At 40.7% G+C, this 25512-nt stretch overlaps 2 long non-coding RNA genes across 7 annotated transcripts in view; one reads left to right on the top strand and one right to left on the bottom strand.

The window, feature by feature from the left end:
- The first annotated feature begins 58 nt into the window (after positions 1-58).
- Positions 59-5337, top strand: LOC113901133. The gene is made up of 3 exons (XR_003513327.1): positions 59-186; positions 909-1019; positions 3441-5337. It is a non-coding gene; the product is annotated as an uncharacterized LOC113901133 (long non-coding RNA).
- A 93-nt stretch (positions 5338-5430) lies between these two features.
- Positions 5431-25512, bottom strand: part of LOC113901132 — a 62370-nt gene continuing 42288 nt past the window's right edge. For 4 of the 6 annotated variants that reach the window (XR_003513324.1, XR_003513323.1, XR_003513322.1 and 1 more), the window contains 2 exons: positions 15312-15366; positions 5431-6140 (listed from right to left, as the gene is read on the bottom strand). This is a non-coding gene — a long non-coding RNA (uncharacterized LOC113901132). The remainder of the gene's footprint in view (positions 6141-15311; positions 15367-25512) is intronic. The other 2 variants (XR_003513325.1, XR_003513321.1) reach the window with 1 other exon arrangement.

The raw sequence follows: 25512 nt of genomic DNA, 5'->3' as shown, positions 1-25512 counted from the left end.
GCTGTCACGCTTCCGACCCCGCCTCCCACGTGACGATCCGGAGGCGGGGTCCCGCGGACCCTTCCCTCTCACCTTGCCTTAGCCTCGGATTCCGCCCCCCTCGCGGGGAACGTGTGTCTGCGCTTGCGCGGTGGGCTTCCTAAGGGCCTAGGATTTGGGTCTTGAAACTGGTTCCGAGGAAGTGGGGTAAGGGGAGACCTCCAGCCTGGGATACTCAGGAACTTCCAAGGATTCCTTCCTTCCTAGGGAGTCCGGAGAGACCCTTCAGAGCTCAAGTCTGGAGCTCCTCTGACAGGAGATGGCCACCCCGAGTATCTTAGCACACTAAAGAGGCAACCAAGTTGGGGGAGGAATCCAGTCTTCGCGGGTTCTTCCTTTGCCCCAGTAGGGTGAGGGACAGAGATGAGGGTGAGTCTTCTTGACTAGCTCAAGGCCATCACTACACAGCCCAAGGCTCACAGCAGGGCAGGGCTCAGGATGTTCCAGAAGCAAGGAATGTTAGTACTGGACAGGACCCAAGCGTTCATCTTGCCTCCGCTTCACTGAGCCTTAGAAAAGACATAACCTGTGCAAGGTCAGGAGAAGAAAATGGCAACCCATTCCAGTATTCTTGCCTAGAGAATCCCGTGGACAGACGAGCCTGGTGGGCTACTGTCCACAGGGTCGCACAGAGACACGACTGAAGCAACTTAGCATGCATGCATGCACTGGAGAAGGAAATGGCAACCCACTCCAGTATTCTTGCCTGGAGAATCCCAGGGACAGAGGGGCCTGGTGGGCTGCCGTCTATGGGATCGCACAGAGTCGGACACAACTGAAGCGACTTAGCAGCAGCAGCAGCGCGAGGTCATGGAACATGGTAAAGGCAGAACTAGCATTAATTCCCCCTACCTGTTGTTTTCCACCAGGGATGCAAAGCCACCCCTGACAGGACAAATCATAGGATTGCCTACTAGGGAAGTAGAACAAAGGGTTGAAGTAATCCTGCGTTCCAGCCCCAATTCCATGTGACTCAAGAGGTGAGTTATCAAGTCACTAAACTCACTTGGGCCTCATTTTATTCAATTGTAAATGGAAGACTGGATAGGTAAGCAAAACATCTAAACCTTCTTTTTCATCCTCACTCCCACACACCTGTATTCTCCATCCTTCTAAAGACCTTCCAGTGGTTTCCCAAGTCCCTCTTGGGACTACGTTGTGTGGATCAGGGGACTAGTTACAGAGGAGAAATATAAGGTATCCAGGAACTAAACTGATCTGTACAATAATAAAGAGCTGGCTCAGAAGAGATTTAAGAGTGATTTTACAGCCTTTCCTGATGCCTCAGAGGTAAAGAATCTGCTTGCCAATGTAGGAGACTCAGATTCCATCCCTGGGTCTGGAAGATCCCCTGCAGAAGGAAATGGCAACCCACTCCAGTATTCTTGCCTGGGAAACACCATGGACAGAAGAGCCTGAAGGGCTACAGTCCACAGGATGGCAAGAGTCAGACGTGACTTAACGACTAAACAACAACCAGTCCTTTTAGTCAGTTGCAGGAGAGAGGAAGATAAGAAGATGAGAAAAATGAAATAGCACCTGTCATAATGAGAGGAACTTGGAGGACCTGGATGGTTGAAAGGACTGTTTAAACATTTTGTCAAAGTCTTATAGTATACTTTTCACCTTTGATGTCTCTTTAAAATTCTTCCCTGAAAGTCTAAATTACTTTAAATTTCTTTTTTGGATATCAGACCTGTGTGTCTTCTGAATGCTATGGGGAAAGGGCCATAAAGCAGCCAAGATAAATTCAGGTTACAGACAAAATGGTGTCTGAGGTTTCCTCTTTCTTCGAAATTATTTACCCAGTGTTTCCTTTGCTATGGGCATTTTCATATCTGTATGATTCTGTTAAGTCTTAATTGCTTAATATTTGAGACATGCTTGCTTCTGACAGCTGCTCTTCTGTGCCTGTATGCAAAACTTTCTGCTTTAAGTCAGTTGAAAGAATAAGAACTTGTATAGTGGTATATATACACATTTAAAAAAACTTTTTATTTTTAAATACTGTAGATTCATATGTACTTGTTAGAATATCCTTTACCCAGGTTCCTTGCAATAGTGATAATCTTACAAATGCTATGCTGTGCTAAGTTGCTTCAGTCGTGTCCGACTCTGTGTGACCCCATAGACGGCAGCCCACCAGGCAGCCCTCCGTCTCTGGGATTCTCCAGGCAAGAACGCTGGAGTGGGTTGCCATTTCCTTCTCCAATATATGAAAGTGAAAGGTGAAAGTGAAGTCGCTCAGTCGTGTCCGACTGTATCGACCCCATGGACTGCAGCCCACCAGGCTCCTCCGTCCATGAGATTTTTCAGGCAAGAGTACTGGAGTGGGGTGCCATTGCTTTCTCCGAATCTTACAAAACTATAGTACAAAATCACAACCAAGATATTGATACTGATACAGTGGAGATACAAAACATTTGTATCATTTCCATGAGCATGAGGATCCAAACTGTCTTTTATAAACACACCCATTTTCCTCCTGATACCATCTGCTCCTTCACTCCTGGCAACCACTAATCTGTAATCCATTTCTATAAAGAGGTCATTTCAATGGAATCATGTAATATGTAATGATTTGGGATTGGCTTTTCTCACTCAGCATAATTCTCTGGGGATGTATCCAGGTCATTGTGAGTATTAAGAGTTTGCTGTTTTTATTGCTGAGAATTCCATGGTTGGGATTGTCACTGTTTGGCCATTCATCCATTGAAGGCATTTGGGATGCTTCCAATTTGGGGCTGTTATATATAGAGAGTTGCTATTAATGTTCATGTACACATATTTTTTGTGAACATATTTTTCATTTCTTGGGATAAATACCCAGGAATTGGATTATTTGGTTGAATGGTAGCTGTGCATTCCATTTAAAAAAAAAAAAACTGCTAAATTAAAAAAATAATAATCATTTTTTCTCCCAGTTTTATTGAGATATAATTGATATACAGCAAGTAAATGTATATTTTTAATTCAGAGAAGGATCCATGTTTTGTGGGGGCCTGACACATTTACTGTTTATGGGGCCCCTTTAAGAAAAACTAATATAGGGACTTCCCTGGTGGTCCAGTGGTTAAGATTCTGCACTTCCAATACAAGGGATGCAAGTACAGTCCCTGATCGGAAAACTAAGATCCCTCATGCCATGTGATGGAGCTAAAAAAAAAAAAAAAAGCTAATACAAACCATACAGATACAAAATTAGGTTAAATCAAGTATTTATTTAGACTAAGAAAAGTAATCACAATAGATTATACATGTTAAGACTGCAAATACCATAAACATTATAAAGTTGAGAAATGTGACATCTAATTAAATGTCCAATGCACGTTTACTAAATTTCTTGGTTGTATATTCTTTGATTACCTCTTCATATGACAACGATTTTTTTTCCTTAATAGGTGTTATTTACTGGGATCCTGTCATATGAGCCTGTTACATGATCCTGCTATATGGGAACCTGCTATATAGGTTTTGTACCCAAGTACTTTGTGTTTGTATGCCTGACCTCATTTCAATGTCACAGTAAGCCTATAAGATCAGTGTTATGAATATGACAGTGATTTTTAAATAACTTTTTAATAGAGAGGACAAAAGAAATGTAGTTTTTCCTCTGGCATCATTGTTCATCAATCAGTCTTTATTATGGACAGCTGGGATGCATAAAAAACCATCTGACACATATTGAACAGGCTGTAATACTGCTGAAGGAATTCTGATTGATCCCATTTCATGGGATTACCCTTTAAAAAAACAAGAAAAGAAATAAAATGTATGATGAATTAAAAATAAAACACTGCATTATTGAGTGTATTTCTAACAGAAGAGAACTTCCATTTTGGTTTGACATCAATGAGAACCAGATTTTCCACTTACAGTTTGTACATGTCTGATGATTAGAAGAATTTCCCCTGGACTAGCTTCTGGCTCTTTATGTTTCAAACCTTGTTTCTCCCACACTACCCACATACTTCCAGTGCCAGCCATGTGTTAATACCACATTATGACCTCTAGCCCTGTAACCTCCATGACAGGATGCCAAGTGAATCAGTGCAAAGGGCCATAGATTCCATCCTGGAATCTGTTGCTAAACAAGGAAAGCCAGCAATAACTGAATTAAATGGGACTGTAACACATGTAAGTATGTTTCATTAAGCCCAAAATTAAATGTATCCTCAATTCAGCTTTCCCTTAGCCAGATACCCAGAATATCCAGGGTCACTCCAACACAAACTGACATGAAGGGAAATGTGATGAAGGGGAGGGTGCAGTGGAGCCTTGGCAGAGACCCTTAGAGCTTAGGTTTCATTAATTTCTTGATAAATCTGTCTCTGCTTTTTGTTCTGTTGTTGTTGCTCCCCTACCAGGGAGGGACTGAACCCAAACCCTTGGCAGTGAGAGTGCAGAGCCCTAACCACTGAACCAGCAGGGAATTCCCCTGCTTCTGTTTTAGTTACTTACATTTTTACAAAAGAAATTCATGCTCATCCTAATTAGTAAAGTCAACCAGAAGTTTATTAAAAGCAAACAAAAAGGACAGAAAAATGAAATAAATGCTTATTCAGAAAAAGAACAAATAGGAGAAATACAGTAATCACTTATAGTTCACTTATCCACAGCAATTCCAGAATTCTGCTGGGATAGTTACTATGAAGGGTAAGTAAAGTTCTTTGTTTAAATCTTACTCATCTTTCCAAGGAATTCCCTTATCTACTCCACGGGTCCTGGCTTTGCTACTCTACAGAAAAAGGGTGTTGGGGAATACACCTTCCTTAGAGTCTGCTCAGCTTACTTCCTACTGGTTCTAGTATGAAATCCAAAGGTTACTTTCAACTCAAATAATCAAAGGATTTCTTTGAGAACATGATTCCCTCAAAACCTTGGTAGGCTTTTGATCTGTTTGCTTCCAGTCAGCAACGTGTGCCAGTAACCACACCCAAAGTTCTTTCCTATACATAATTTTCAAGCATGATTCTGTCTTTGTTTTCCTTCCTTGGTTCCTCTCTCTGTTTAATGGGGGCTATCTTCAGGCCATTAGACTCGGATGGGAAGACCACACTCTTAATCAGATCTTTGCCATTGAAGTCTGGGTCTAACTGGGCCTTTGTTACTCACAGGTTTTTAATATTTTGTTTCCTATTTTAGTGTCAAGAAGTAGTCAGCTTTATAATCTTTCATCCCCCAAATTTCTGGACTTCTTCTAACTCCTTTGCTGCTGCTGCTGCTAAGTTGCTTCAGTCGTGTCCGACTCTGTGCAACCCCATAGACGGCAGCTCACCAGGCTCCCCCGTCCCTGGGATTCTCCAGGCAAGAACACTGGAGTGGGTTGCCATTTCCTTCTCCAATGCATGAAAGTGAAAAGTGAAAGTGAAGTCACTCAGTTGTGTCTGACTCTTAGCGACCCCACGGACTGTAGCCCACCAGGCTCCTCCATCCATGGGATTTTCCAGGCAAGAGTACTTTCCTGCTTAAAAAATGGCCGGTTCTTGCTTGAGCTTTTCTGTTTGTTCTAATGCTTTACTAAAGTCAGCAAATAGTAGACAATACCTACTACCTACTCTCTTTCCAAAAACTTCTTGTAGAGCTATATAGGTTGACTAGGCAAGTAATGTGCCACCTTTTAAGTTGTCACAAGCAACAGTTGTAGCAAATCTTTTGTGATGACATTACAAACTCTCAAGTATTCTGCCCTCTGATATCTGTTTTCACACCATCCCTACCCAGCTACCAATTCAAAATCATATATTTTAGATTTTTTTTTTCCTTATAGCAGCATGCAACTTCAAGGTTTTATCTTCTGTATTAGTCAAGATAGGCTGACTGCTATTAAAAACAATTCCAAAATTTCAGTTGGCTTAAAATAATATTTTTTGTTTACTTATCACTATCCAGTACATATCATCAGGGACTCTGCTCCATGAAGCCATTCAAGGATCCAAGTTTCTTCTATGTTAAGTCCACTCTTTTCAGCCACCAAATAGGGGTAGTGGTGGAAGAACAGGGAGAGTCAATCAGGAAAATTTATGGTCCAGACATGGAAGTATGAACCTCACGTTCATCCACACTCCACAGTCCGGAATTAGTTGCATGACCACAGTTAACTGTAAGGAAGACCAGGAAATATTGTTCATGTAACCAGAAGGAAAACAGAAACATTTTGGTAACAATGACCCAAATAGTTTCTCCCATATTCCTTTTCATATCACTTATCAGAGTTAGAAGTTTTCATTTCCTTAAATGACTATTCAATCAGTATCTTACCCATTAGGTTGTACACTACAAGAAAGGCTTTTAGAAGAGAGTGTATCCCAGTGCTTAAGAGTACAGACCCTGGGGTGATACTGCCTAGATTGAAATCCCAGCTCCACCACTTACTAGCTATATAACATTGGACAAATTACTTAACCTCTCTGTCCCTCAGGTTTTTCATCTATAAAGTGAGGATAATACTATTTCTACTCCTGGAGTTGTTGAGGGGATGCAATGATATAGTACATTAAGAACCCTTAGAACAGGGCCCCATATGTTGCAAGAACTTGGTAAATATTAGCTGCTGCTATTATTAAAAGTGGGCTTGCACTGTGTCTGCTTTTACTCACCATTATATATCGAGTGCCTATTACAGACTAGCTGTTCGATAAATATTTACTGAATATTAAAAAAACATAGAACTCAAAACTAGTCAATCTGAAAACATTGTTTCAACAACCACTGCCTAATTGTTTTAAAGCAGCAAGTATTAATTTGTGTTTTAAATTTATCAAATTAGATCTTGCAGTCTAAAACTACCATAATAAAATAGATGATTTAATGTAAATTCCTCAAAATGAAGATATAGCTGTACACTATCATCCAACACACATACAAATTCAAATATACTAAACGGTTACTAATTATTGGGTGGTTATTTGGACCCTGAACTCTAACAGAGGGCTTCCCAGGTAGCTCAGTGTTAAAGAATCTGCTTGCCAATGCAAGAGACTAGGGTTCGATCCCTGGGTTGGGAAGATCCCCTGGAGAAGGATATAGCAACCCACTCCAGTATTCCTGCCTGGGAAATCCTGTGGACAGAGAAGTCTGGTGGTCTACAGTCCACGGGGTCAAAAAAGAGTTGGACACAACTGAGTGGGTAAAAACAACTCTAACAAAAGATTTATCTTTCAATTATTTTCAATACAGAGCTCCCCTGACTCCTCACTTTGAGCACTTTTAATTTAATTCAATAGCAGAAGTAAAAATATGCAGCATTTTTCAGGAGCTCAATTATGGCAAAAGGCTAAACACAGTTATCAAATAGTAAAAATTAAAAACATTTTCTTCATACACAGAACCTTGACTCTGTTTATTACCTTCCCTTCTCCATCAAAATGAGGTTACTGTGGGAGGGGATTCTGAATACTTGTGAAGCCACACAACACCTATTGTCAATGCCCTGACCTAAGATTTGAAGAAAAATAAAATATTCCTAAAATGGTTTCTTTGTTATGCTCTCATTAGCTAGATGGCCTTGAAAGGTAACTAGAAACTTTGGTTTCTTGACATTCTCTCCTTCAGACATGTTTTAAGTGACCTCAAGAGCAATTAAGTTTGTTTGTTTGCTTTTTAAGTTTGCTGGGCTTTTCTCTCCTTTTATTTCATTGTCTTAATGTTGTTTTTTTTTTTTTTTTTAATAAATGCTATGGTCATGGAATTGTGTAGATTATATAAATCTATAGTCCACATAAGCATAAGTACAAAAAAAAACAGGGCTTTTTTCTTTGGCTTTCAGAATCAGAAATTAACAATATCTGAGTGGAGGGAAAAAGAGTTCTTTTAATTCTTTGTTTCTATAATATGTTTAACATAAGCAGTGTGTGGAAGAGTTCCAAGATCTGTCAGAGGCTAAATGGTGATATTGTTCTAGCTTCTAACCATAAAGAATGCCTAGGGATAACTTTAAAATTATTCCAAAAGAACAAAATGAAAGCCCAGAGATAAATCCACACACCTATGGACACCTTATCTTTGGCAAGAGGCAAGAATATACAATGGAGAAAAGACAATCTCTTTAACAAGTGGTGCTGGGAAAACCGGTCAACCACTTGTAAAAGAATGAAACTAGAACACTTTCTAACACCACACATAAAAATAAACTCAAAATGGATTAAAGATCTAATTGTAAGACCAGAAACTATAAAACTCCTAAAGGAAAACATAGACAAAACACTCTCTGACATAAATCACAGCAGGACCCTCTATGACCCACCTCCCAGAGTAATGGAAATAAAAGCAAAAATAAACAAATGGGACCTAATTAAACTTAAAAGCTTTTGCACAATGACAGAAACTATAAGCAAGGTGAAAAGACAGCCTTCAGAATGGGAGAAAATAATAGCAAATGAAGCAACTGACAAAGAATTAATCTTAAAAATATACAAGCAGCTCCTGCAGCTCAATTCCAGAAAAATAAACGACCCAATCAAAAAATGGGCCAAAGAACTAAGCAGACATTTCTCCAAAGAAGACATACAGATGGCTAACAAACACATGAAAAGCTGCTCAACATCACTCATTATCAGAGAAATGCAAATCAAAATCACAATGAGATATCATCACACGCCTGTCAGAATGGCTGCTATCCAAAAGTCTACAAACAATAAATGCTGGAGAGGGTGTGGAGAAAAAGGAACCTCTCACACTGTTGATGGGAATGCAAACTAGTATAGCCACTACGGAGAACAGTGTGGAAATTCCTTAAAAAACTGGAAATAGAACTGCCGTATGACCCAGCAATCCCACTGCTGGGCATACACACCAAGGAAACCAGAATTGAAAGAGACACATGTACCCCAATGTTCATTGCAGCACTGTTTACAATAGCCAGGACATGGAAGCAACCTAGATGTCCATGAACAGACGAATGGATAAGAAAGCTGTGGTACATATACACAATGGAATATTACTCAGCCATTAAAAAGAATACATTTCAATCAATTCTAATGAGGTGGATGAAACTGGAGCCTATTATACAGAGTGAAGTAAGCCAGAAAGAAAAACACCAATACAGTATACTAATGCATATATATGGAATTTTAAAAGATAGTAACAATAACCCTATATGTGAGACAGCAAAAGAGACACAGGTGTATAGAACAGTCTTTTGGACTCTGTGGGAGAAGGCAAGGGTGGGATGATTTGAGAGAATAGCATTGAAACATGTATATTATCATATGTGAAAGAGATTGCCAGTCCAGGTTTGATGCATGGGACAGGGTGCTCAGGGCTGGTGCACTGGGATGACCCAGAGGGATGGGATGGGGAGGGTGGTGGGAGGGGGGTTCAGGATGGGGAACACATGTACACCCATGGCTGATTCATGTCAATGTATGGCAAAAACCACTACAATATTGTAAAGTAATTAGCCTCCAATTAAACTAAATAAATTTAAAAAAAATAAAATTATACCAAAATAAAAAGAAGTGTGGGAGCATGTACCCCCAATGTGTTAAAAAGTAGTTGCCTTTGGGAAGTGATATTGAGTGGGGGAAGAAATATGTGGAGAGAAATACAGGTGATTTCACTTTTAAGTATATCATATCATACTATTAATCAAAAATAATATTTAATAATCATAAGTATTATTTTAATCATATTCTTAACATGTGTTCACTTTAAAAACCATTAGAGAGACAAAAAAATACATTGCAGTGCATATTAATTCACCCACAAACTATATGTGTAGAGACTAGTTTAAAATATCATGCTAATTAAACAACTTTTACCAATCTTGGCATGATTACCATCTTTCACCTAAAGTCTTACTGACCTCAGGGGAAAAAAATCAAGCAATCAGCAGTGCTGTAAATTCTTGGCAGGAGCTGATGAGACTGAAACCTATACTGTGAGGTTCACCAAACACGCCTGACTGAGGGGGATTTGCTGCGTGGATGCACGAGTAAGTGAATGAATGCTGACTGAGGTTAATTAGGGTAGCTCTGATGGTGCCATTCATGTCGAGCCCAGAGAAGCTCCAGCCTGGGCTGCAGAGCTCAGTTTTCCAGGGCCAACCCAGAACTTATGCCATGAAACAGGGCTTGTTGAGACTGTGGAACAAACTTTAGAACTTTATTTCTATGTGCTAGAGCTTCACCACTTTTACAGAATGCTGGGTGAGCCTGAGAAATAATAGCTAATAATTTTCATCTGTCCACCATAACTATATGTTTTTTTCCCCATAAGGAATTCATAGCAGCCTCTCACAAAATTGAAATTCTGCAGGGAAATACTTTAAAATAGCAATGTTATAGTGGAAAGCAGCCAATCAGGGAAATTCAACTCCCAAAATTAATAACACAGGAAGTTCTCTACTTGCAAATAAAATATTTCCAAAAGGTCATTTGCAAGTCAGCTGTTTGAAATTAGGAACAATGCTATAAATGGTGGTTAGATTTCCACTTAGCTCTCAAAACATGTAGCATACTGATCCTAACCTGCCTTTGTCAAAACCACACTGATGACAATCTTATTTAAGTTTTGAAACAGACAGGTCTGTAATTGAATATTGTTCATATAAGCATCTGTGAGTTGATGTTGTAACCTAAAGACAACTCATAACACCATTCTAACCTTCAAAGAGCTGACTTACAAACACCCTAGGAGATAGGTTTTATTATTCCCATTTTTCAGATCAGGAAAGTGAATCTCAAGAGTCTTACAACTAGAAAGTGGGAAAATCAGAGTTTGAACCCACATTACTCTGTATCTGAAGGCCAAGCCCTTCTCACTGCACCAGTTTACCTCTTAGTCTCATTAGAATTCTATTGTGGAGATTCTCGAATGCCAGGCTGAGACATCTACAATGCAAGTGATAAGATCAAAGTGTTGCTACAGAAAACAATGAACCTGTGGGTGGATAAAATGGAGGAGGCCCTGGAAGAGGAGAATGCAATTTGGAGGAGTAGCTACAGAAAGGTCCAAGAAGAAAATACTGTGAAGGAAAACAACAAATGAATGAATGACAAATAAATCCTTGCAAACCTGGATGACTGACTGCCTCAGAAGCTGAGGGAGAGGAAGGAGTAAAAGAAATCATCCAGATTCAACTCCCAGTAATGGAGAGAAGGATGGCAGCATTAAATGCCAAAGGGGACATAAGGAAGTGAGGTGAGAAGGGGAAAAGTTAGTGGTTAGTTGCCATTTTCTGGTTGGCCTGTGTCAGATCCCTTTCTTTTTGTGGGAAGCTGAAGGGAATCAGCTGTCATCCTGGGCAGCTGGGACCCACCACAAGACCTAGACCAATCGGAAGCCCCAACCCAAGTCTTTGACTCTGGGGGGAATAATACAAAAATCTAGCCGTCAAGGACCACACTGGAAGGTGACTGAGACACTGAAGACCAGCGTTGATTGTGCGGGGAAAGCCAGCTCCAGGGCAGCGTCCTCAACAGACTCCTCCTATGGAGTGAACTTGGCTGTGCTCTCTGTGCCCTAGACTGCCTGGGTTCCTGCCCATTTTCCATGCTTGGTCCTCTGGCTTCCCTGTCGACCCAGTGAGCCACCTGATATCCTCCCAGTGAATTCGTTTTCTGCTTGAATTAGCCAGAGTGGGTTTCTGTTGTTTGCAGTTTTGAACCCTGGATGGTAAATACGCTGCCTTCAGTTTTAAACAGATTGCGCTGGCATCACGAGCAGATGCCCAGATGGAAGCCTCCAACACAAAGTCTAAAATGTGAGATTCAAGTTTAGGAGAGAGCTGGGTCCGGGGATATAGATTTAGGATACTTCTAAATAGAGCCAATGACTTAAGTCATGAGAAGGATCAAGGAGAAAGATTTGAGAAAGAGAAAATCGACGTGAGCAATGTGTAGAAATGAACAGACCACCACAATTTAGGAGGCAAGAGAACAAGACAGAGAAAGAGCATAACAGTCATAGAAGGCGAGTCAAGCTAGTGTCATGTCACAAAACCCAGAGAAGCCAAGAGTTTTAAAAACTGATGGAAATCAGATGCTCTTAAATGCTACAGAGTCTGAGGAAGATGGGGAACGACAAAGGGGCGCTAGATACAGCGATTAAGTTGTCACTGGTCTTTAGAGAGCTCTTTTATCATGATGGTGGGAAAAGAAATCAGGTTGCAGTGGGGGGAAAGGAGGTGAAGACTGAGGGGCTAGCGTGAGAGCTGAAGAAGAAAATATAGGCTAGAGTTGAAAGAACTTTGGCAGGACTTTATTTTGTTCACTATTGTATTCCCAGTCCCTGGACAAGCACCTGGCATATGGCAAGTGCTTAATAAATATTTGTTTAATGAATGAATGGAGAAGAGCAGAAGCAGAAAATTAACTTGACTTGGAGTATGATAAAGGCACATATTTTTAGTATTCAGGGTACCCAAGTATGCTTGCCAGCCAGGGTTACCAATTCTTCTCTCCCACTTCCTCCTTGGGCTGTAGAAGCTGATTTCCTAGCTTCTCATTAGTTACTGAGTAGATGCTTTTCCCCCATTCTCTACTGCTGTCCTCCTTCCTCCACTATTCAGTTTACACTATAAGCTAATACAGCAGCCATTGTCTAGATCACAATTTCTTGTCCTTACTAATTTCTTATTTTCCTCAGAAAATCCATTCTTCTACTAATTCATATCCCCTATAGAGTTAAATCAAATATTCCTCATCCATATTTATTTTGTTTCATATGTCAGTAAAACCTCAGCAAACTATTATGGGATGATCTGATAAAACCAAGTCTGATTAAAAACTTTCAGATAAACCTTTAGGTGATAGCTTGATTGTACATTTCTAGAAATTCACTGCTCTGAGGTCCACTGAAACGCCAAATTTTAAGTCCAATAACTAAATGACCAAACACAGGATCAAAACCTTGTAACAAAATCTTATAAGAGCATAAAGTTAAAATGGCCTTTAAGTAATAAAAGATAGATTTATTTTATTTTCAGTCTTTGTCCAAATGTCAGAAGTCTGTGAGTAAAGAACAGGCATTTAAGAGATAAACTGTAACTAGAAATGTAAGAAGTCCTAAGTGGTTCTTTAGTGTGATGAAACACTTGGATTATAATAATAAGATTAAAGACCTGGAGAGATTTCCCACCCCTGGTTTATGGTTCTTCATGAATGTAAGTAAAGCACATAAAGCTTTTCCAGTGAATTTAAGAAGCAGTTTCCTTTTTTGTCTGCACACTTTAGGGAGGCAGTCTGAGTGCCTATCAAAGGTTCATCAGAGGAGTAAGTTGTATGGATATTACTGTATTAATTTGCCTTTAGACAGTCTGAAATTATTTTTGGAAAAAGAAATACAAAATGAATAATTTGCTTTTGATCATGTAATTTCCTTTAGTTTCTTTTCCTAGTAATTTTAAAAATTTATTTATTTTTTAATTGAAGAATAATTGCTTTACAGAATTTTGCTGTTTTCTGTCAAACCTCAGCATAAATCCATCATAGGTATACATATATCCCCTCCCTTTTGAAACTCCACCCCATCTCCCTCTCCATCCACCCCTGAATCAGTCATAGGCATACATATATGCCCTCCCTTTTGAAACTCCCTCCCATCTCCCTCCCCACCCATCCCTCAAGGTTGATACAGAGCCCCTGTTTGAGTTCCTGAGCCATACAGTAAATTCCCGTTGGCTATCTATTTTACATATGGTAATGTAAGTTTCCATGTTACTCTTTCCATACATCTCACCCTCTCCTCCCCTCTCCCCATGTCCCTAAGTCTATTCTCTATGTCTGTTTCTCCACTGTTGTCCTGTAAATAAATTCTTCAGTACCATTTTTCTAGATCCTGTATATATGTGTTAGAATATGGTATATATCTTTCTCTTTCTGACTCACTTCATTCTGTATAATAGGTTCTAGGTTCATCTACCTCATCAGAACTGACACAAATGTGTTCCTTTTTATGGCTGAGTAATATTCCATTGTGCATATGTACCACAACTTCTTTATCCATTCATCTGTCGATGGACATCTAGGTTGCTTCCATGTTCTACCTGTTGTAAATAGTGCTGCAATGAACAATGGGTTACATGTGTCTTTTTCAACCCTGGTTTCCTCAGGGTATATGCCTAGGAGTGGGATTGCTGGGTCATATGGAGGTTTTATTCCTAGTTTTTTTTAAGGAATCTCCATACTGTCTTTCATAGAGGCTGCATCCATTTACATTCCCATCAACAGTACAAGAACTTTTTTCCCTTTTTTCCACACCCTCTCCAGCATTTATTGTTTTCCTAGTAATTGTATGCATATGTGCAAACAGAATGCATTTGTGAGCACATAAGTATGTGTGTCGCCAGATCAAGGTATCATTCCTTACCCTCCTCCTAATCAAAAACTTGGTTTTGCCCACACTGAGTGCCTGATGGAGTTTGAGTGCCTGATGGGAATGGTCTGTGATGCAGAACATTTCCAGTTGGCACAGGTCAGTGGTAGTCATCATCAAAGTCCTTCCATTCACAATAGGAGATTTTCATCCTCGGGTCCTGGGGACTTGCACTCAACTGAATGATCATTTTCAGATAAGGTCCCCCTGGCCACTTTCATTTCAGTGAAACTGTGACAGCTGTAGTTTGGGGAAGATGTATAAATCTTTAAGATTTATAGATCTATAAATCTTTAGTCTATGAACTAAAATAAAGATGAGATTACCTCAGACCTGCAACCTTTTTTCCAAAATGGTGGCATTTTGGCACCAGCCTGTGCAGTGAGACATGACTGAGGTGCAGACAGGCCATGGTGTAAAATAGACCATTCTTGCCCAAGAGTGAGAAGTAATTCCTGTGGAAGAGCCTTAGGGGCCTCACAGGGACATGGTATGAGAAAGGCCTCTTCTCACTGGTGTCACTCTCAGTCATCCAGGATCCTGCACAAAATGAGGCTCACCAAGCTGGCCACAAGGCAGGTTAGGAAGTGTTAGCATGGCAAAGGACAGAAGCTGGCATTCACTAAGGAAGAAATACAGAGCATAAATAATTCTGTATCCAAGAAGAGTTTTATTTTTTAAAGTACAAATTAAGATGAGGAGACATCATTTGCCAGAAATCAACTTGGAAAATTTATTTAAAAAAAAAAAAATTCTCCTTGCTGTAGATGAGGAGACAGGCAAACAGGTAGCCTCAGATACTACTAACAGGTGTGGAAAATGGCCCATATTTCTGGAGGGCCTGCTAGTGCTGTTTATCAAAAGCTCTAAACTGTGACTATCTTTATTTAACTCAGCAACTTCACTTTAAGGAATCAGCCCAAAGAAAATAATCAGAGCTACATACAAAGACTTACCTACCAAGAAATGCCCTCATGGTATTACTTTTGATGGTGCAAAATCAGAAACAACCTACAACAAGAAAAAAGGAGATTACAAAATAATACTGTATGATCTCAGAATTACAAAAGAGATGACAGTATGTGTCTAGATCTATGGGTAAAAGCGTGGGAAAATAATCTACCAAAATGTTAACAGCAGAAATCTCTACTGTTCTAGAATTGTGGGTGATTTTTATTCTACTCTCTGCACTTTCATTTCTCCCTCCTATGCACATGCGTTACTTTGGCAGTCAGCAACAGTACTGTTAAGAACAAATAAACAAATAAAAGGAAATGCACAGCACTAGTCCAGGTTCTTTCATTATTTAGTTATGATTCAGGAAATGCAATTAAACTTCTTGCTTAGTTTCCACAACTTCTCAGTGGAGGATTTGTGATGTCAAGTGTTGAAAGTGCAGAACAGAGTTCTAGGGACTTCTCAAGAACTACTTCCCATGAATTAATAAAGTCAAAGAAATTGAATGGCTTGCTCCCTCTGAGCTGAGGGCTCAGAGCTGCCCATGGTTATCTTGGGATTAAAGTATGCAATTAAGAGAGAGCCAGGACAGCTGGTGTGAGCACACCACTTGTATTGCTCCTCTCATGCCGATGCCACTAACTCCATCCTAACACTTGGCATGTTGTAGTGGATGATGCTACATACATCAGTCTGGTCTTGTAAATGGTCTCTATAACCCCATCATATTTTGCCATCAACATTCTCTATAGTAATGTGTAAAGTTACAATCACTCTAAGTATGTTATGTAAGAACTAGTGGGCATTTATCTAGAGTCAAGATACCTGCTGTGGGGGTAAACTTGAGAGTCATAGACAAGGTTTTCCCTCAGTCATGCCACAGCAGATGGATTATTTCACCTTGCTTTCAAAGTAGACAGAGGAGAATTAAGAATAAGCTCCCTTTGAATCCTCCTACACTGTTGCTACTTCTAAGTCACTTCAGTCGTGTCCGACTCTGTGCAACCCCATAGACGGCAGCCCACCAGGCTCCCCCGTCCCTGGGATTCTCCAGGCAAGAACACTGGAGTGGGTTGCCATTTCCTTCTCCAATGCATGAAAGTGAAAAGTGAAAGTCAAGTCACTCAGTCATTAGGGGGAATGTAAATTGGTACAGCCACTATGGAGAACAGTATGGAGGTTCCTTGCTGCTGCTGCTGCTGCTAAGCTGCTTCAGTCGTGTCCAACTCCACAGAGTTGGACGCCATAGACGGCAGCCCACCAGGCTTCCACGTCCCTGGGATTCTCCAGGCAAGAACACTGGAGTGGGTTGCCATTTCCTTCTCCAAAGCATGGAAGTGAACAGTGAAAGTGAAGTCACTCAGTCGTGTCAGACTCTTAGCGACCCCATGGACTGCAGCCTACCAGGCTCCTCCGTCCATGGGATTTTCCAGGTGAGAGTACTGGAGTGGGGTGCCATCACCTTCTCCGGGAGGTTCCTTAATAAAACTAAAAATAGAGTTGCCACATGATCCAGCGATCTTACTTCTGGGCATATACCCAGAGAAAAACATGGCCCAAAAGGATACATGCACCCCAATATTCACTGAAGCACTGTTTACAATAGCTGAAGCATCGAAGCAACCTAAACGTCCATTGGCAGAGGGATGGATAAAGAAGATGTGGTACATATATGCATGGAATACTAGTCAGCCATTAAAAAGAATGGAATAATGCCATTTGCAGTAACATGGATGGACCTAGAGATGGTCATGCCGAGTGAAGTAAATCAGATAGAGAAGGAGAAATATTATATGACATTTCTTATATGTGGGATCTAAAAAGAAATGATACAGATGAACTTATTTAGGAAACAGAAACAGACTCACAGACTCAGAGACCTAACTTACAGTTTCCAGTAGGGTGGGGGGGAATTGGGGGAAGTGATAGTTAGGGAGTTTGGATTGACATATACGCATTGCTATATTTAAAATGGATGACCAACAGGGTGCTACTGTATAGAACAGGGGACTCAATGTTATGCAGCAGCCTGGATAGGAGGGGAGTTTAGGGGAGAATAGATACAGGTACATACATGGCTGAGTCCCTTTGCTGTCCACCTGAAATTATCACAACATTGTTAATTGACTATACTCCAATATGAAATAAAAAGATTAAAAAAATTTTAAAAAGAATAAGCTCCCTTTGAGGGAGGCTAGAGAGTTCTGTCTGGAAAGAATATCAATATTTCCTCACAGCTAAATCTGCTAAAGAAAGACTATCCTGGAGGTAAAGAAAGGCAAGTTTTTGACAAGGAAATTGAGACATATTTCCTTGGTGAAATCTCATGGTAACAGGCAAACACTGTCCCATATTTATCATGTTCAGCCTCTTTAAATGAGCACAGCTAATCTAACATGAAGATGTGGTGCAGTGGTTATGGAGTCCTTTAGGCTATGAGTTTTCCAACAGGCAATTTGTCAATATATATCAAAAGCCTAAGACTGGTCATACAATTTAGCACAGAAAACAGACTTTTGAGAACTTATCTTGAGAAATAATTTTTTAATATGCACGGAAGAATACGTAAGAATGTTCACTGCAATGTTACTTACAAAAGTGAAAAATTGAAAAAAAGTCTAATAATTGGAAGTAGTTAAATAAGAGAATAAAATCAGAGTATTAAGAGATCATTATTCATTATATACTTGTTATGTACTTGAACAATATTTAAAGACACTAAGAAAGCTCACGACATAATGGGAAAAAGTATATGCCATAAATCCAAAGTGGATATAAATTCTGTATAGGTATGCAGACACACAAACACACGTTTAAACACACATGGAGAGAGAGATTATCCAGATTTTTCCAGCTTTATTGGATTACCTTCCTTGCCTCTTTCCAGGTATTTCCATATTCCCCAATCTACGCTGGTTTCCACTGGTCACCTTACACTGAGCAGCTCTGTTCCAGAATTCTTCCCCAGTCACCTCTAGTCATCTCATAACAGCTTTTCCAGCTGGCTGTCACTCTCTAATATCTACCTTACCATGAAATATGAAAACCTTTCTATTTCCCAGGATGCTGCTAACATAAGGCTACAATTTTAACAAACTTCATGAAGTCTTAATGATTACAGAGGGGAATTACAGTGCAGGAAAAAAAACCTGTAAAAGTGGATATTGGATATCACTGCTCCTAAATTTCCCCCATTAGACTCTTTCCAGGGGCTCCTGCCTAGCATCCTGCTCCTTTGCTTTCAGCTGCCAGTGTGGTGCAGGAGCTCTTTCTATCTCCTGGATGGGGAGTCTCCTCTAGTCCTCTTGACCCAAGTCCTGAGGCCCCAACTTCTTGATTCAGACCATTAACAGAGGAAATGAGACATTACAATAATCTGGAAGAGGTACACCTCCTGCCAATAAAAATGGCTCTTTGTGTTATTTAAACAAAAACCTCAGTATCTTCATCTCAGTTCAGTTCAGTCGCTCAGTCATGTCCGACTCTTTGAGACCCCATGGATTGCAGCACGCCAGGCTTCCCTGTCCATCACCAACTCCTGGAGCTTGCTCAAACTCATGTCCATTGAGTCGGTGATGCCATCCAACCATCTCATCCTCTGTAGGCCCCTTCTCCTCCAGCCTTCAATCTTTCCCAGCATCAGGGTCTTTTCTAATGAGTCAGTTCTTCACATCAGGTGGCCAAAGTATTGGAGCTTCAGCTTCAGCCTCAGTCCTTCCAATTAGTATTCAGGACTGACTTCCTTTGGGACTGACTGGTTTGATCTTGCAGTCTGAGGGACTCTCAAGAGTCTTCTCCAACGCCACAGTTCAGAAACGTCAATTCTTTGATGCTCAGCTTCCTTTATGATCCAATTCTCACATCCCTACATGACTATTGGAAAAACCATAGTTTTGACTATAGGGACCTTTGTCGACGAAGTAAAGTCTCTGCTTTTCAATCTCCATATAAATATCTGCATTTGGATAACTCCACCAGTTCAGAGCATCCACAAGAACAACTGATTGCCACTTCTTTGGGATCTTCAAGAAGATAAAAAGAGTTGTCACTAAAGACACAGTCCACCTTTAATCTTTAGAAGATTCTAGAAAAAAATTTTTAAATTTGCAATGCAGTTTCAAATACATAATAACAACAAACAGCAAATAAATTCTATGAACCAGGCACATTCCTATACCCTGAACAAATTAACTAATTGATCTTCATTAGACTCTTTTATGGTAAGTGCTATTATTAATATTCCCATATGGACGGAGAATTAGAACAGAGAGGAGTTAAATAATTTGTCCAACAGCCCAGAGCCAGGAAACAGTGAAACAAAGCTATTGCCAGGTAATCTCATTCTAGAGAGTTAACTAATCTTAGCTACACTGGTGACTCAGTGGTAAAGAATCTGCCTGCAATGCAAGAGCTGCAGGAGACAGAGGTTCAATCCCCGGGTCAGGAAGATTCCCTGGAGGAGGGCATGGCAACCCACTCCAGTGTTCTTGCCTAGAGAATCCCATAGATAGAAGAGCCTGGTGGGGTACAGTCCATAGGGTTGCAAAGAGTCAGACACAACTGAAGTGACTTAGCAGGCACACATTGCATTGTAAAGAAAAGGCAATGGCACCCCACTCCAGTACTCTTGCCTGGAAAATCCCATGGACGGAGGAGCCTGGTGGGCTGCTGTCCATGGGGTCGCTAGGAGTCAGACACGACTGAGCGACTTCACTTTCACTTTTCACTTTCATGCATTGGAGAAGGAAATGGCAACCCACTCCAATGTTCTTGCCTGGAGAATCCCAGGGACGGGGGAGCCTGGTGAGCTGCCATCTATGGGGTCGCACAGAGTCGGACACGACTGAATCGACTTAGCAGGCACACACTGCACTGTACTGTCCCCTAGGATGGGGGGAGGAGAAGGAATGGAATGGAAAGGAGGGGAGGAGTTACAGCAAAATGGTGACTCAATCTTTTTTTCTTTTTTCAAATTTCCTTAAAAGCACTTTACCTTTAAAATTAGGAACCAGAATATATTACATCCATATCTATAATATATCTATACCCATACCTATATTTCTATCTATGAATGTATTAGGGGGAGAAACATAGAGTTGCTCTGGGCATTGCATCTTCATTTCCCTAATTCACAGTGACCCCTCCTATTTAACCACTAGAGTGGACATCTTTTCTCTAAGAAATGCCTCTTGCTTATGTAAGTAGCCCCCAGGGAACTATGTTTATGCCCTGTGACCTCATGCCTCAGCTTCAGACAAGTGAACTAGGAGACTTCCTGACTCACTTAGGACCAATACAATTTTCTTATCTGAAGATTTTACACTGGATCTGAGAGCCCAACCAGTCAATCTGGGTTAGTCTCTTGTACAGAGGACATATATGGTCAGAGTAAGTTAGCTACTGCAACAACCAACCCCCAAATTTCAGTAGCTTATTTCTCAATCATATCCAGTTCAAATAGGTCAGTGGGGAAATGCTGTGCTCCAATAAATTTTATCAAATATCCAGGCTCCTTTTTCATCTAGCAGTTCAACTATTTTCTAAGGTCCTAGTCAAAGGAAGCGGAGAAGGCAATGGCACCCCATTCCAGTACTTTTGCCTGGAAAATCCCATGGATGGAGGAGCCTGGTAGACTGCAGTCCATGGGGTCGCTAAGAGTCGGACACGACTGAGCGACTTCACTTTCACTTTTTACTTTCATGCATTGGAGAAGGAAATGGCAACCCACTCCAGTGTTCTTGCCTGGAGAATCCCAGGGACGTGGAAGCCTGGTGGGCTGCCATCTATGGGGTCGCACAGAGTCGGACACAACTGAAGCGACTTAGCAGCAGCAACAGCAGCAGTCAAAGGAAGAGGAAGAGGATGGAGAGGTACAGAGTAGGTTTTTTAATTGACCAGGCCTGAGAATAGTTTGTATCACTTCTGCCCACATTTTCCTGGCCATAATTCATCATATGACTGCACTTGACTGCAGAGTCCCTTGGACTGCAAGGAGATCAAACCAGTCAATCCTAAAGGAAATCATTCCTGAATATTCATTGGAAGGACTGATGCTGAAGCTGAATATGCAATACTTTGGCCACTTAATGTGAAGAACTGACTCATTAGAAAAGACCCTGATGCTTAGAAAGATTGAAGGCAGGAGGAGAAGGGGACGACAGAGGATGAGATGGTTGGATGGCATCACTGACTCGATGGACGTGAGTTTGAGCAAGCTACAGGAGTTGGTGATAGACAGGGAAGCCTTGTGTGCTGCAGTCCATGGGGTCTCAAAGAGTCAGACACGACTGACTGACTGAACTGAACTGAACTGCAAAGGATGCTGAAAAATGTCATTTCATTATATGCTCAGAATGAAGAACAAATGGACAGGTGACCACCTGGTTAGTCTCTGTCACAACACATAAGTGTGAACTGTGGGGTTTATAGGCTGCTTTGTGCATGAAACAGCAAAGAAAGCTGATTTGTAGAGAGGGAAGAATGAAGCAGATGTCCATAGGGAAGCAGAGATGACAGCCTGGGGCAGTAGTGGGTGGAGAGAGACAGAGAGAGTCATGTGGTTTTCTCTTCCTGGCTTTCCACTTTGAGACACAATATTGTTGTTTTGTTTGGCTTTGTTCTGTTTTCATATGTATATAATTTTTGTAATAATAGCTTTAGATATAATTCACATGTTGAGAAAATTCACTCTTTTGAAAGTATACAAGTGAGGGAGTTCCCTGGTGGTCCAGTGGCTAAGACTCTGGGCTTCCAGTGCTGGGGACCTGGGTTCCATCCCTGGTCAGAGAACTGGGTCCCACATGCTGCAACTAAAGCTCCCATATTCCACAACGGAGATCGAAGACTCTGTGTGCCTCAACTAAGACATGATGTAACCAAATAAATAAAAATAAATATTTCAAAAAATGAAGTATGCAATTGAGTTGTTTTTTTTTTAATTATATTCAGAATTGTACAGCAACTATCACTATCTAATTCCAGACCATTTTTATCTCCCCCAGAAGAAACTCCAGGACCATTAGCAATCATTTTCCATTCCCCACTCTGCCCAGCCCCCAGTAGCCAACTGGGACCACATAATAAGTGACCTTTTGTGTCTAGTTTCTTTCACTTATTCAAGGTTCATTCATGTTGTAGTATGTATCAGCATTTCGTTTCTTTTATACGATAAAATAATATTCCATTATAGGGGTATGCTAATTGCTTTATCCTTCGTCAGTTGGTGGAGTTGTTTCCGCTCTTTGTCTATTCTGAATAATGCTGCTATGAACACTGGCGCACAAGTTCTAGTGTGCACTTAAGTCTTCATAGGAGTCGAATCACTGGGTCATATGGTAATAACACTATATTAACATTTTGAGGAACTGTCACTAGTTCTTAAGAGTCCTGGCTGCCCTTGCTCTACTTGAGCATCCTTTATATAAATATGTGAATTCCTTTTCTTTTTTCTTCTTTAATCAATTTGAACTCATTTCAACAACATTATCGGCAACCTCAAGAACCTTAACAAAAGTCACCTACTCCCATCGCTTTTGGCTTTGACTTTCCTGACTTCTCAGTCCTCTTTATTTTGGCTCTATTTTTGCCTGCCTATTTAATAATGCTTTAGTTTGGCTTTTTCTTGGCTACAACCACCAGGCACTCATTCCAGCTAGCTCGAGTATAAGAACTTTAAGAAAAATACAAGATAAGATAATGGAAGCTTTCAGAAATACAAGAACAGAAACCGTAACGGGCTGGCCTCAGAAAACTAGTACTAAAAGCTAGTTCTCAATTTGAGGTGGCCTGACAGACCTCACTAACAGACATTCATCGCTGTCTGTGGGATTTCATCATTATAAATACAGTTCACCCTTCCTCCTTTCTGCACTGCTAATAACTTTTCTCTTTGCTTTCATGCCACTCCTCTGAGAATGACTCTGATTAGCCCAGGATCTCTTTCTCTTTTCATAGGGCTACAGGTCATGGGAATCTAGTGAATTTACAGATTAACTGCTCTTGAATCGGGTATTCACCTCTTGTTCAATCAGCTATGAGAATGGAGAGCTGGATAACAAGCTACAAAACATGGCTGTTGGGCCTACTTCTTCAGTAGGGACAAGGGTTTACAGCAGTTTCCAGTAGATGATACTGGGGTGGGAGAATAGGGTGATTAGTTCTGTGAGTGTGTGGTTGGTATTTTTAATGAAAAATGGATCACTCCTTTTTAAATCAATTTCTGTCTTTGTTCTTAGCAATTCTGCCAGAATCTAGTTTCCTGTGTTCAATCTCCGGCACTGTGCATTATAATTAAGGGTAAGACAAGTTCCTGCTCCCATCCCAACACAATCCCTTCTTGCTCAACTACCTCCCTGTGAGAAGAGTTGGATTAGACACACAGGCAGACCTCGGAGATACTGCGGGTTTGGTTCCAGACCACAGCAATAAAGTGAAGACTGCAGTAAAGCAAGTCCCATGAAGTTTCTGGTTTCCTAGTGCATAGAAAATTTATGCTTAGGCTATGCTGTAGCCCATCAAGTGTGCAATGGCATTACGTCTAAAAAAACAACATACCTTAATTTAAATACATGCATGTGTACTCAGTCACTCAGTCATGTCCAACCCTTTGTGACCCCATGGACTGTAGCCTGCCAGGCTCCTTTGTCCATGGGATTTTCCAGGCAAGAATTCTGGAGTGGGTTGTCATTTCCTCCTCCAGGGGATCTTCCTGACCAAGGAAGGGGATCCGTGTCTCCTATGTCTCCTATGCAGGCGGATTCTTCACCCACTGAGCCATAGAAAAAGCCCAATTTAAATACAATTTATTGCTAAAAAAGGCTGTCATCTGAGCCTTCAGCGAGTAGTAGTACTAACATGAAATATTACTGATCATGTCACCGTAGCAAGTACAATATTGAAAAAGGGCTTCTCTAGTGGCTCAGATAGCAAAGAATATGCCTGCAAAACGGGAGACCTGGGTTTGATCCCTAGGTCACAAAGATCCCCTGGAGGAGGACATGGCTCCCCACTCCAGTATTCTTGCCTGGAAAATTCCATGGACAGAGAAGCCTACCGAGCTACAGGCCATGGGGTCACAAAGAGTCGGACACAATTGAGTGACTCTTTTTTCACGTTCATTGCCAGAATTACCAAAGTGTGACACAGAGTTATGAAATGAGCAAATGTTACTGGGAAAATGGTGCTGATAGACTTCCTTGATGCAGGATGGCCATAAACCTTCCAGTTGTAAAAAGCATAATATTTGCAAAGCGCACAAAAAAGTGAAGCACAATAAAGTGAGGTGCGCCTGTATGTGCAGAGGCAGTTCATCCCCTTGGAGGATGCAAAGGTAAAAGGAGCAGAAAGAAGGCCTGGGAAAACCGGAAGACCCTATTTCCTGTTCCCATCAGATCTCCTCCCCTTCTCCTTCCCTCTCCCCCACTTCTCTCCCTATCTCCCACCCTATTTCCTAAGACATAAAGGGCTACAGCCACAGCAAAAGCTCAGAAAGTATAACAAATTGTCTCCAATTGCCAGGTTTATTTTCAACATGTCACAGCTGGAGTAGAACAGGAAGCTCCTTGAGCCAAAATTTAAGCTTCAGGATGGGTAAAAAACTGGCCTTAAGTAACTTTCTTTCTACAAGACAGAACCCAGAGATAGAGGTTTATGTATAAAAGGAAAAAGTACAGGTTTTAGTATGTTAGAATAAGCAATAACTTTTGAAATGAAAATGTAAATGCTAATCATTAAGAATTTTCCAGAATATTAAATTATGTATGTGTACATATTTTTTCCATTAACAAAGCAAAAAAAAAAAATTAAACTCTTCAGTTTGGTAAGGTCTTCCATTTTTCTGATTTCTAAAGAGGGTGAGTCCATAGTCTGCCCTAATTTTATATTTTGTTCCTCTTTCTTTTTTTTTTGATAAATATTCTTCCCTGTGGCTAACATCAAGTGTGGATTTGCCAGATTATCTGGATATACTCCAAAAGAAATACCTCACTCATATCTTGAAAGAAAAAGGCATTTAGTGTACATATGTCTAAAAGCTAAAGTGGCTTGAGGGTAGGGATGGGGGCAGTGATGATGGATAGAGGAGGCAGGGTTTCATATTTAACTAGTAAACTTTGACCAGACTTTCTGAACCTTAGTATTTTAGGAATTTGAGTTGGCCAAGTCAAAGACTCATACACAGCAGGAATCGGAAAAAGCAGATTA

This window comes from Bos indicus x Bos taurus, chromosome 11 (assembly GCF_003369695.1).
Source record: "Bos indicus x Bos taurus breed Angus x Brahman F1 hybrid chromosome 11, Bos_hybrid_MaternalHap_v2.0, whole genome shotgun sequence".
Classification (NCBI taxonomy): Eukaryota; Metazoa; Chordata; class Mammalia; order Artiodactyla; family Bovidae; genus Bos; species Bos indicus x Bos taurus.
The sequence above is the reverse complement of the archived record's forward strand: the minus strand, read 5'-3'. Positions and strand labels throughout refer to the sequence as shown.